At 49.2% G+C, this 10,435-nt stretch overlaps 1 protein-coding gene across 3 annotated transcripts in view; it reads right to left on the reverse strand.

Moving 5' to 3' along the window:
• Med24 (mediator complex subunit 24) overlaps positions 1-10,435 on the reverse strand; it is a 37,715-nt gene that overhangs the window by 26,826 nt on the left and 454 nt on the right. The gene's annotated exons all lie outside the window — the stretch shown is intronic.

Raw genomic sequence — 10,435 nt, forward strand, 5'->3', positions numbered from 1 at the left:
GTGGTCTTCCTCCCTCTCTCTCTAAACACACTCGCACACACACGCGCGCGCGCACACACACACACACACACACACGCACGCACGCACGCACGCGCGCACGCACGCACGCACACCTTTTTACTCTGCTCTTTTGTGCCTTCCCGGGGGATACTACTGGAGAATTGGATTTATACAAAGTAGCTGCCAAGAATGTAGAGCCAAATCTTCCAAAGCAGGAAGGAAGAAGGACGCAGACTCCAGATTCATAACCTTCAGGCTTCCCCCTCCAAACAGACCTGCACTTCATACCACCACATTTGCCAGTGCTGAGCCCCCTACTCCTTTGCTGTTACACAGCCCAACACCCTACCACCACCACCACCACCACCATAAATTGTTTCTGGATACCACTGCTCTTTTCCTACCCCTCATAGCTCAAACTGCCCCTCTTGGAAACAGACTGTCAATTCTGAGTGCTCCTTACTGAATTAGTGAGTGTTGGTCCAGCCCATATGGAAGGGGGTGGAGATATTTGGGCCTGAGGATGGTTAGACTCTGAGCTCAAATCCTTCCCTCTGGCACAAATCCTGGCAGATTTCTGAGAGGGAGAGTGCCCCGCCTCCACACTTCATAATGATGAGAGGCAGCTCTTGGTATTGAGCCATCTGCCTTCCCTGGTCCCCTACTCCTCACCAGCAGTGCATTCTTCAGGCTTGGCAGGGTTTTCTCAAGGACTCAACTGTACGTACAAGGACTCCCTTAGCCTCTGGGCAAGGACCATCACTGACTTCCCTACTTTGACTTTCCTGCTTCTCTGGCCTGCAAATATCAGAACTAAGACTTTCTCTATCCCACGTCCTCCCTCCTGGGAACCCTTTTAAGCTCTGTGACTTACCTACCACATAAGACTCGATGATAATGTTCCCAAGAATGAGAGAAAAGATGCTATGTTCCCTTTGGGATATGTGGAACATGTCTCCAGTCCACCACCAGTCTTTACTTACTCCAATGTCTCTAGCTGTCCCTCGAGTGGTGGGCTTCCTAGTTCTGAGCCCCAGTATCTTTACCATTTATTAATTTATGTTACTATTTTTGTGTGGTGTATGTGTATGATCATGTGTGCGTGCATGAGTGTGCACGTGTGTGTACATATGTGCATGTGCACACATGGAAGCCAGAGATTGACTTGTGTCATCCTTAATTGTTCTCTGCCCATTTTTGATCCAGAGTCTGCCTATGAACTTGGAGCTCACCCTACTTATTTGACTACATAGCTGGCCAGTGGGCTCCAGGGGTCCACCTGATTCCACTACTACCCCTTCCCCAGCACTGGGATTATAGGTGTGAGCTGATGCATATGGGTACTGAGGATCCAAAGTCAGAGTCTTGCAAGCACTTTACTGACTGAGCCATCTTCCTAGCCCTTAAAAAAATTTTTTTTGAAACATTGCATAGCTCAGGCTAACCTGAAACTAGCAGGTTACCTTTAAACTCTTGTTTCAGCTACCTGGGTGCTAGAAGTATAAGCTTGCTTCTTAGTGTATGGTCTGGCTGAAGAAGAGGAGTAGCTGGAGAAGAGGAGTAGCTGGAGAAGAGGAGTAGCTGGAGAAGAGGAGTAGCTGGAGAAGAGGAGTAGCTGGAGAAGAGGAGTAGCTGGAGAGCAGTGAGTACAAAGAGGACAGCAGGCTGAGTGACATGGAAACATCTGGAACCATTGAATAAATAAAGCATCCTGGCCTTGGAGTAAGGGACTGCAAGAAACAGGTTTTGGGGAGCTGGACAGAGAAGCTGGTGGTTAAGAGGACTCATTGCGGGGTTGGGGATTTAGCTCAGTGGTAGAGCGCTTGCCTAGGAAGCACAAGGCCCTGGGTTCGGTCCCCAGCTCCGAAAAAAAAAAAAAAAAGAACCAAAAAAAAAAAAAAGAACCAAAAAAAAAAAAAAAAAAAAAAAAAAAAGGACTCATTGCTCTTGTAGAGGACCGAGATTCAATTGCCAGCAATACAGTGACTGATAACTCCACTTCCAAGGGGTAAGATCCCTGTTCTGACTTCAAAATGCAACAGACACACATGAGGCAAACCTCACATTATTTTTTTTTTAAAATCTTTAAAAAAGAACAAGGTTTTATACTCAAGGTGGAGTGGATGTTCCTGACAAAAGGAGGGTAAAGAAAAGTACCAAGAGTTCAGACCCAAAACAATAAAATCACTTAGAAACATACAAGGCCCAGATTCCTTTTTCTCCAGGGGGAAACTGAGTCTTTCCCTCTCCTCTGTGGAACACTTTCCTCTAGAGGCTTACTGGACTTCTCTTCTGTGGGTTCCAGGTGTGAGGAAAGAACTCACACATGTAACTGCAAAGTAGTTCACAAATTGGGATCCCTGCTTTCAAAGACTGGAGAGACAAGATGGCTCAGGGGTTAAGGGTACTGACTGTTCTTCCGAGGGACCTGGGTTCAATTCCCAGGACCCATATGGCAGCTCACAACTGTTTGTAACTCCAGTTTCAGGGGACCCAACATCCTCTTCTGGCTCTGAGAGCCCTGCGTGCAATAGATGCATAGAAACACATGCAGCGAAACACCCATACTAGTGAAATAATTAAAAGAGTATTTAAGCTAATTGTGGTGGAGCATGCTGCCTTTAATCCCAGAATTCAGGAGACAGAGGGAGGTGAATTTCTGAGTTGGAGACCAGCCTGGTGTACATAGGGAGGTCCAAGACAGCCAGAACTGCACAGAGAAACCCTGTCTCGAAAAACAAACAAACAAACAAACAAACAAACAAACAAACAAATCAAAACCCAGCTGGGTTGGGGTGGCCCATGCCTCTAATCCCAGCACTCAGGAGGCAATGAATTTCTGAGTTGGAAGCCAGCCTGGTCTACAAAGCACGTTCTAGGACAGCCAGGGCTGCACAGAGAAAACTTATCGAGAAGAAAAACAAAATCAAACGACAACAATAACACAAACAAGCAAACGAAACCTCATCCTGATTTCTATTTATTTGGGGGAAAAGATATTTGGGCAAAGAAACCTATAGGTCATTATACCTCCTATAGGTGATTATACCTCCTATAGGTGATTATATCTCCTATAGATGATTGATTATACCTCCTATAGGTGATTATACCTCCTATAGGTGATTATACCTTGGGCAGCCCTTAGGTTCCAACAGGGTCTCTATCTTCCTGCTAACTCAGAAGTGGAAGGCAAAATTTTCCTGGAGTTCTTTGTTTTTTGGAAAAGAATGTATTCGTGTTTATTATGTATACGCGTGTCTTGCTGGAATGTTCGTCTCTGTACTATATGTGTGCAGAGCTCATGGAGACCAGAAGAGGGAGACAGAGCCTGCACAACTGGAGTCAGAGGCCGTTATACACATGGGTGCTGAGCCCTGAACCCAGGTCCTCTGAAAGAGCACCTAGAGCTCTAACCTACAAAGTCACATCTCCAGCTGCTGGGCTTTGCTGTTTCTGAGACAGAAACTTGCCATGTGTCCCAGGCTGGATTGGAATTTACTAAGACACTTGACCTGGACTGGCCTCCAACTCCTGTCCTCTGGTCTTTGCTTTCTGAATTGGAATCAGGGGTCTACCGTTCTACATACCCAGAAAGAAGGACAGAGTTCCAACCGACTCTTGAAACTTCCTTATGCCTAAAGGATGCCTCCCCTCCATACTCCTGACAACTGGAGAAAAGGAAGGGAGATGCTACAGGCCTGGAGCCCTGGCCTTGGGGAGGACAGGCCAGCCTGCTGTCCTCTTTGCACTGCTCTTCCCTCACCACCTAAGAGTGCTCTCACTCTACTCTATGCTTGTGTGCACAGAGGACAGGTGTGGACGTGTCATTCCTTGGGTTCTGCTTATTGATTTGTTTATTTCTTTACTTCACCTGGGGTCTCTCACCATATAGCTTAGGCTAGCAAACCCCAGGGATCTACCCATCTCTCTCTTCCCAGCACTGGGATTACAAGCGCTTGCCACCACGCCCAGCTTTGTTATTGTTTATTTCGTTTTGTTTTGTTTTGTCTCCTACGTAGACCAGGCTAGCCTCAAACCCTGAGATACCTGCTTGCCTCTGCTCCTGAGCGCAGGGTTTAAGGTGTGCACCATGATACCCAGTTGAGGCGCACAGGTTTGACTGTGGGTTTCCAGGGATGGAACTGAGCGCCTTGTGCTTACAGAGCTAGCGGTTTGCCGCCTTAGCTCCTCTCCTCAGCCCTCCCCGTGCCTTCTGTTCTTGACCTCCATGCAGACTGTGCCATTCTCTCCTCTAAGTGGAGGGGGAGGGCTGCAGGGCAGCAAGCCTCACACTGACAGTAAATACTGGCCTCTGCCCCATTCTCTTCTCTCCTGTTGGCAGAGGAAGGATAAAGGGATAGTGGGAAGATGAAACCAGAAGGTGGAAACAGTTGGAGAATCCAATCCCTGGCACACATGAAATATTTTTTTAAAAGTCAAATGAGGGACTGGAGAGATGGCTCAGTTGCTAAGAGTGCTGGCTGCTTATTGCTAAAATTCCTTCCCATGAGGAGATGTAAGCAATGTCTATCCCTTCTCCTAAGGTCTCAATGACAAACCGAGGCACAGTCCTACCAAGGTTCACTCCAGGGGACCAATGAGTGTCCAGGGCTTCTTTACAAAGCACAGGGGTTTACTTACGGGGCATTGTACTCTGCTCCTTCTCTAACAAGCTACATATGAAAGCCTTCACCCAGTGGGGTTGAGGACTTCCCCCTTAGCCAAATAGATGGACACACACACACACACACACACACACACACACACACCAGTCCCGTGTATGTACTCCAGCCCCTCCTGGAGACTACTTGCAATCAAGGTAGGGCTGCTCACCGCAGATTGTAGAGAACAGTTGGAAACTCAGGTAAGGGTCTTGTGACCCTCCTCACATCTCCATCAGGAGGTATAAACAGTCGACAAGCCCACCGAGGATGATCCTTTGGCAATGGGGGATACCTGAACTCCCCAAGATGGTAGATCCTTGGCTCAAAGGACAGTCTTCTACAGTACGGCTCAGCCCTGGGATATGAGTTTGATTTCCAGCTCCTACATGGTGGTAACAACCATTATCCAACTTCTCCCCCAGGGGATTTGACATTTTCTTCTGGCCTTTGCCGGCACCAGGCACAAATGCGATGTGCAGACACGAATGCTGGCGGAAACATCCATGTAACTAAAATAACTTTTAAAAAATGAAGTCGACACTCAGGAGGCAGAGGCAAGGGGATCACTGAATTCAAGGCCAGCCCGAGCTATACAGTGAATTCCAGTTCAGCCGGGAGGAACCACTTAAGAATAGACCCTGTCTCAAAAATAAAATAGAAAGGAAAGTCAAATGAATGAATAAAGGTAGGAGAAGTCTTGAAAGGCAACCCGGAGAGAGCATTGGTTTATTCGTATTGACTGATTGATTGGTTGATTTTCAAGACAGGGGTTCTCTGTCTAGTCCTGGCTGTCCTGGAACTCACTCTGTAGACCAGACTGACCTCGAACTCAGAGATCCACCTGCCTCTGACAGCCAAGGGCTAGGACTAAAGGCATGCGCCACGATTGCCCGGCTTAGCTTATTATTCATATCTTTCTTTAGTGCCAATACCAAGGCATACTAGGCCTGGTCCCTCCCCTGGCTTCCTCTTCAGTGATCCATCTGAGGGAGCAAAGACAAGATAAGGGGAAATCAATGGTCTCTGTGCTCTTATCAGGGTCAACCCTAATTTCGTAGATTCTCGTGCCTTCCAGACACTTAACCCCCAGTCTCTCCATATTGCCCCTTTTCTCGTTTACTTTTTCTTCATTTCTATCTTTGAACCCTCTGCCTACAGAGCCATTCTTTCATTATTTATTTTAAGACAGGATCTTTCTATGTAGCCCTGGTTGATCTGGAAATTTGCTATGAAGACCTGGTTGGCCTTGAACTCTGAGATCTGTCTGCCTCTGCCTCTTGTGTGCCAGAATGAAATGTATGGCTCCTTCTTTTTTTTTTTTTTTTTTTTTTACTTTTATTTATTTACTCTCCATTAGTTTAAATCCGGGATGGGTACAGCATCACACGGATTCTGTGTCCAATGGCCTTTTCAGGAAGGTTGCTTCGGAATTTGGCACGAACCATGCCACTGTTTCCGTGGGCCCGAGTTACTTTTCCCCAGATCACTCTGGTTTTGTTTGGTTTGCCTCCAGGAGTCACTGTATTGTTTTTTGCTTTGTACACATAAGCACACCTCTTGCCTAAGTAGAACTCAGTTTCATCTGTGGCATAAACGCCTTCCATTTTAAGAAGAGCCGTGGGGTTGGGGATTTAGCTCAGTGGTAGAGCGCTTGCCTAGAAAGCGCAAGGCCCTGGGTTCGGTCCCCAGCTCCGAAAAAAAGAACAAAAAAAAAAAGAGCCGTGTGCTCTCTTTGGTTCCAGAGGCCTCGCTTGTAGCCAGCAAAAATGGCCTTGCATCACAGCCTTCCAGACATACTTGTTTTTATTTATTTATTTTTTTTAGAAATCCTGTTCCCAGCAGGCCGCCAAAGGCGCCAAGATGGCAGAAAGTGTATGGCTCCCTCTTTTTCCCTTTTAAATTACATTTTTTTTGTGTGTGTATCCAAGTTTATACACATACGTAGAGAAATTAGAGGACAACTTGCAGGAATGCGTTCTCTCCTTCTACCATGTGAGTCTCAGGGATCGAACTCAGGTCCTTAGGATTAGCAGCAAGCCCCCTTTAACCGCTGATCCATCTCACTGACCCATTTCTATTACCTGCTTTATTTGTTTAAGTTTATTTATGTGTTATGAGCATTTTTACCTGCATGTATGCATGTGTACTGCATATGTGTCTGGGGCCCATGGAGGTTCAGAAGATGGTGTTAGATCCCCCTGGAGTTATGGATAGTTCTAAACCACCATGTGGGTTCTGGGAACCAAACACAGGTCCTCAGCAATGAATGCTTTTAACCACAAGCCATGTCTCCAGTCACTTCAATGCTTTCTCTTAATCTTAATTTCTCTTCTCAAATATTTGGTTGTGAGCCTAGCCTTTAACGGCTGAGCCATCTCTCCAGCCCCACTTCAATGCTTCTCAGTTGAGAGCGCATTAAGGGGGAGAAAGAAATCCTGGCTCCTGGTACTTGAGTTCCTCTCACCTTTCTCCTCATCTCATTACCAACAAGATGGGTCTTTTGTCTGCAGACCTAAGATCTCATGGAGGTCTCATCTGGTCCTGATGTCACTCAGCAAGCTCCATAGTAAAGTATGTGCTTCCCCTTTGCAGACTCTGAGTTTGACCCCCCCCCCCCAACAACAATGAAATATAGAAGGCAATTACTGAGGCCTGGGCTAGCTAGCTGCAGGGCTGGCTGGCAGACAGGCCTGCTCCCTCGTTCGTTCGTCAGATTGCTAAGAATCGAGAAGCTTCCCAGCAGAGGTGAAGGATGCTGAGTGGGTTTTGGCTGCCAAGCTTTTGGAGGAAGCTCTGCAGAAAAGATATCTCCTGGTTCACAGGGGGTGGAACCCTCAAGAAATCTTGGGGTGCTTCCTAGCAACAGCCTTGGAGGAAGGGAGGGAGAGGAGAGAGGGAGGGGCTTGGGCATGTCTGCTCCCACTGGAGCCCAAAGAACAGGCTGTCCCTGCTGCCTCCTTGGCAACCAAAATCCAAGCTGGAGGGGAGGGGCTGGCAAAGAGAGCCCCTCAGAGGGTCTGCAGCTATTTCACTCATGCCGGCCTTTAGGCTTTTCTGGAAGGTGAAGGAGCACCTTGAATCAGAGATAAGGGGATAAGAGGGGACGTACTGATGGGTGGCAGAGTGGCAGAGTGGTGGGGGATGGGATGTGGGGGAGATACATGGCAAGGAGAGAACAGGAGCTGGGGATGAACTGAAGTTGAGAAGAGCTAGAAGCTTCAGGAAACAGGTGGGCAGGAGGAGCAGGTGGTAAGAGGGATAATGCAGCACCAGGTCAGGTGCCCCTAGCATCTGGTGAGAAGCCAGCTCTGGAGGCAACTCGTCCTTCACATTGCCCTTGTCCAGGTCTGTTATCTGCCCATATTGGAAACTCAGAGAAAGGTGGCGATAGGGAACCTTTGTCTTTTAAAAGTTCAGTGTGACCCCCGACTGTATTCCTGGCTGGGGCTGGTTGAAGGTGGGCTTTGTAAGTGCTTAGTCGGCAAGATCTCTCCTAGAATTTAAGGAAGCAGCAACCTTCGTCGTTAGAGCCTTACATCAAGACAGATGTGGTGGGAGAATGACTGAACGAACTAGCCTGGTGTCGCATGACTTTAATGCCAGGACTCGGCACTCAGGAGGCAGAGGCAGGAGGATCACCGAGTTCCAGCCTGACAGTTAGGGCTCCGTAGTAAGTTAGTAGCAAGACCCTGTCTTTAAAACAGACAAACAAGCAAACCAGCAGGCATATCCAGTAAAACGAGGCAAACAACCAACCCTGCAGACCATGAAGAGAGACCACCTTAGTGCCCTGGGTTTTCTCAATCCTTGTCCTAGTCCAGATTACTGCTGAACCACAACTTCTGGGTCCTGCCTATCCAGGCAAACTATAATTGTATTTCTCACAACTTGAGATTATCCCTTAGCTCCTCTGGTACCCCAATCCCAGGAGACTACTTCCCCGTGAGCATGGACCCTGAGCCTGTACACCGCCTTGCTCCCCAGAGTTTCAACCAAATTTGATTATTGTCCAGGTGGCTTCGATTGGCAGACAGCCATCCTGCGTTGCCTCAGCGCACCAGAGAACACAGTGCTCTAAACTACAGCTGTTGCATGCCCACTGGGGGCCGGGACTGAGCAGGTTTATTTACTGTTTGCTGACTCTGCACACTACAGCCTCAATTCCCCACTGCAGCTGCCACTGTACAGTGCAGGCTTCTTTCAACCATTGTGTGTGTCCCTCCGTCCCCCCTTCCCATCACCAGTAACCGTAGGCTTCCCCTTCATTTCTTCCTCACCCAGCGTCCCTCCTTTTGTATCAGGAGCCCCACGAGAGAGGCATTCTCCCTTCTCCTCATCCCTTGCAAACCCTTAAAACCTCTTGTACGAGAAGTGACTCCGTTGGCTCAGGGTGTAGGTGGCTGAGACTAGGATGAGCAAGGACAGCCCGACTTGGATAGACTGTTGGTCAGCATCCCACTCAGCAAACGATTCTATCCAGTATGAACGGTTAGAAGAGCAGCTCCCCTGACACACTCTCTGGCTCCTCCCCAAGAGCAGGCTGTGGAGGCAGGGCTCCGCCCTGGGAGCCGTGGGAAGGCTATGGCCCCCGCTGGTAAAACTGGGCTAATGACAGCGGGGGAACCGGCGGGGCCAGAGGGGGGTGCTAGGGTAATTAGACCTCTGCCTGGCGGTAGTAGATCCCGAGATGAAAGGGGCTCTGGCGTCACTGGCAGGATTTTATGTCCATGAATGCAGGTGTGTGTGTGTGTGTGTGTGTGTGTGTGTGTGTGTGTGTGTCTCGCACGTGCGTGCGCGTGCGCGCGCAAGGGTCCGGAACTGGCATGGAGACCTCTCCTTTGAGAAAACGAGTCCACCTTTCTGCAGTCACTCCGCTCCTTAGGTTGGCTCTTGAACCATTTGGTTTTTGATGGTACAAACGGGAGAGGAAATATCACCTCAGTGAAGCTGGGAGATAAGGGGCTGTCTTGTCCTAGCCAGTCTTGTCCGCCCCCATTCCCCAAGCTTGGCATAGGAGTATATTGTTGGGGAAAGGATGGTGGGCAGTGAATAGAAGAGCTTCTATGGAGAACAGAGACGTTTGCAAGAGGAGGCAGTGGATCCAGCATTAATGTTAAAAGACGAGAGAGGAGGCACAATATGGAACCACCCTCCAAAAGGGCTGGAAAATAGGATGGTTGAAGTTAGGAGGATTTCAGAAGTAATCTGTGCAACTCTTGGATTTTGAGCTCTTACCCTGAAAGCTGTAATTCGTTCAAGGTCACACAGGGGAGTTGCTCCGAAAGAAGGGACCCGAACTCTGAAACAAACTACCCTTAGCATTTGGTATCTGGACTTCCTCCCGGATTTATAAGGTGTAGAGATCTCCTCCATCCTTCTCCCCTTACCCCAGGGAACAAACCAGAAACCCCCCCAATTCTCCCCGCGAGTGAAAGCTATTATATCTGAAAATGACATCTTTCTCAAAACGTTTCACCGAGCGTCGCTCCTGGACAGAGCCGCAGGGGGGATGAGGTGGGTGAGTCTGAGCCTGGTAGGGGCCAAGGAGGTAGATGTGCTGCGGGGCGGTAGGCCAGGGTCCCGGGAGCGGCGGGGGGCGAGGGGCGGGGACCGGCGGCTTCTAGGCGGCCTGCAGGGAGCAGCCGCGAGCCGGCCGAACGCGCGGAGCTGGAGCCCCAGCCGGAGCGGGGCGGGGGAGGGAGGAGCCAGAGCGGCCGCCGCCTCTGCCGGAGGAGCCGCGGGGCCGCCACACTCGCCCCCCGCCCCCCCGC

The sequence above is a fragment of the Rattus norvegicus genome, chromosome 10, assembly GCF_021556685.1.
Source record: "Rattus norvegicus strain SHRSP/BbbUtx chromosome 10, alternate assembly SHRSP_T2T, whole genome shotgun sequence".
Lineage (NCBI taxonomy): Eukaryota > Metazoa > Chordata > Mammalia > Rodentia > Muridae > Rattus > Rattus norvegicus.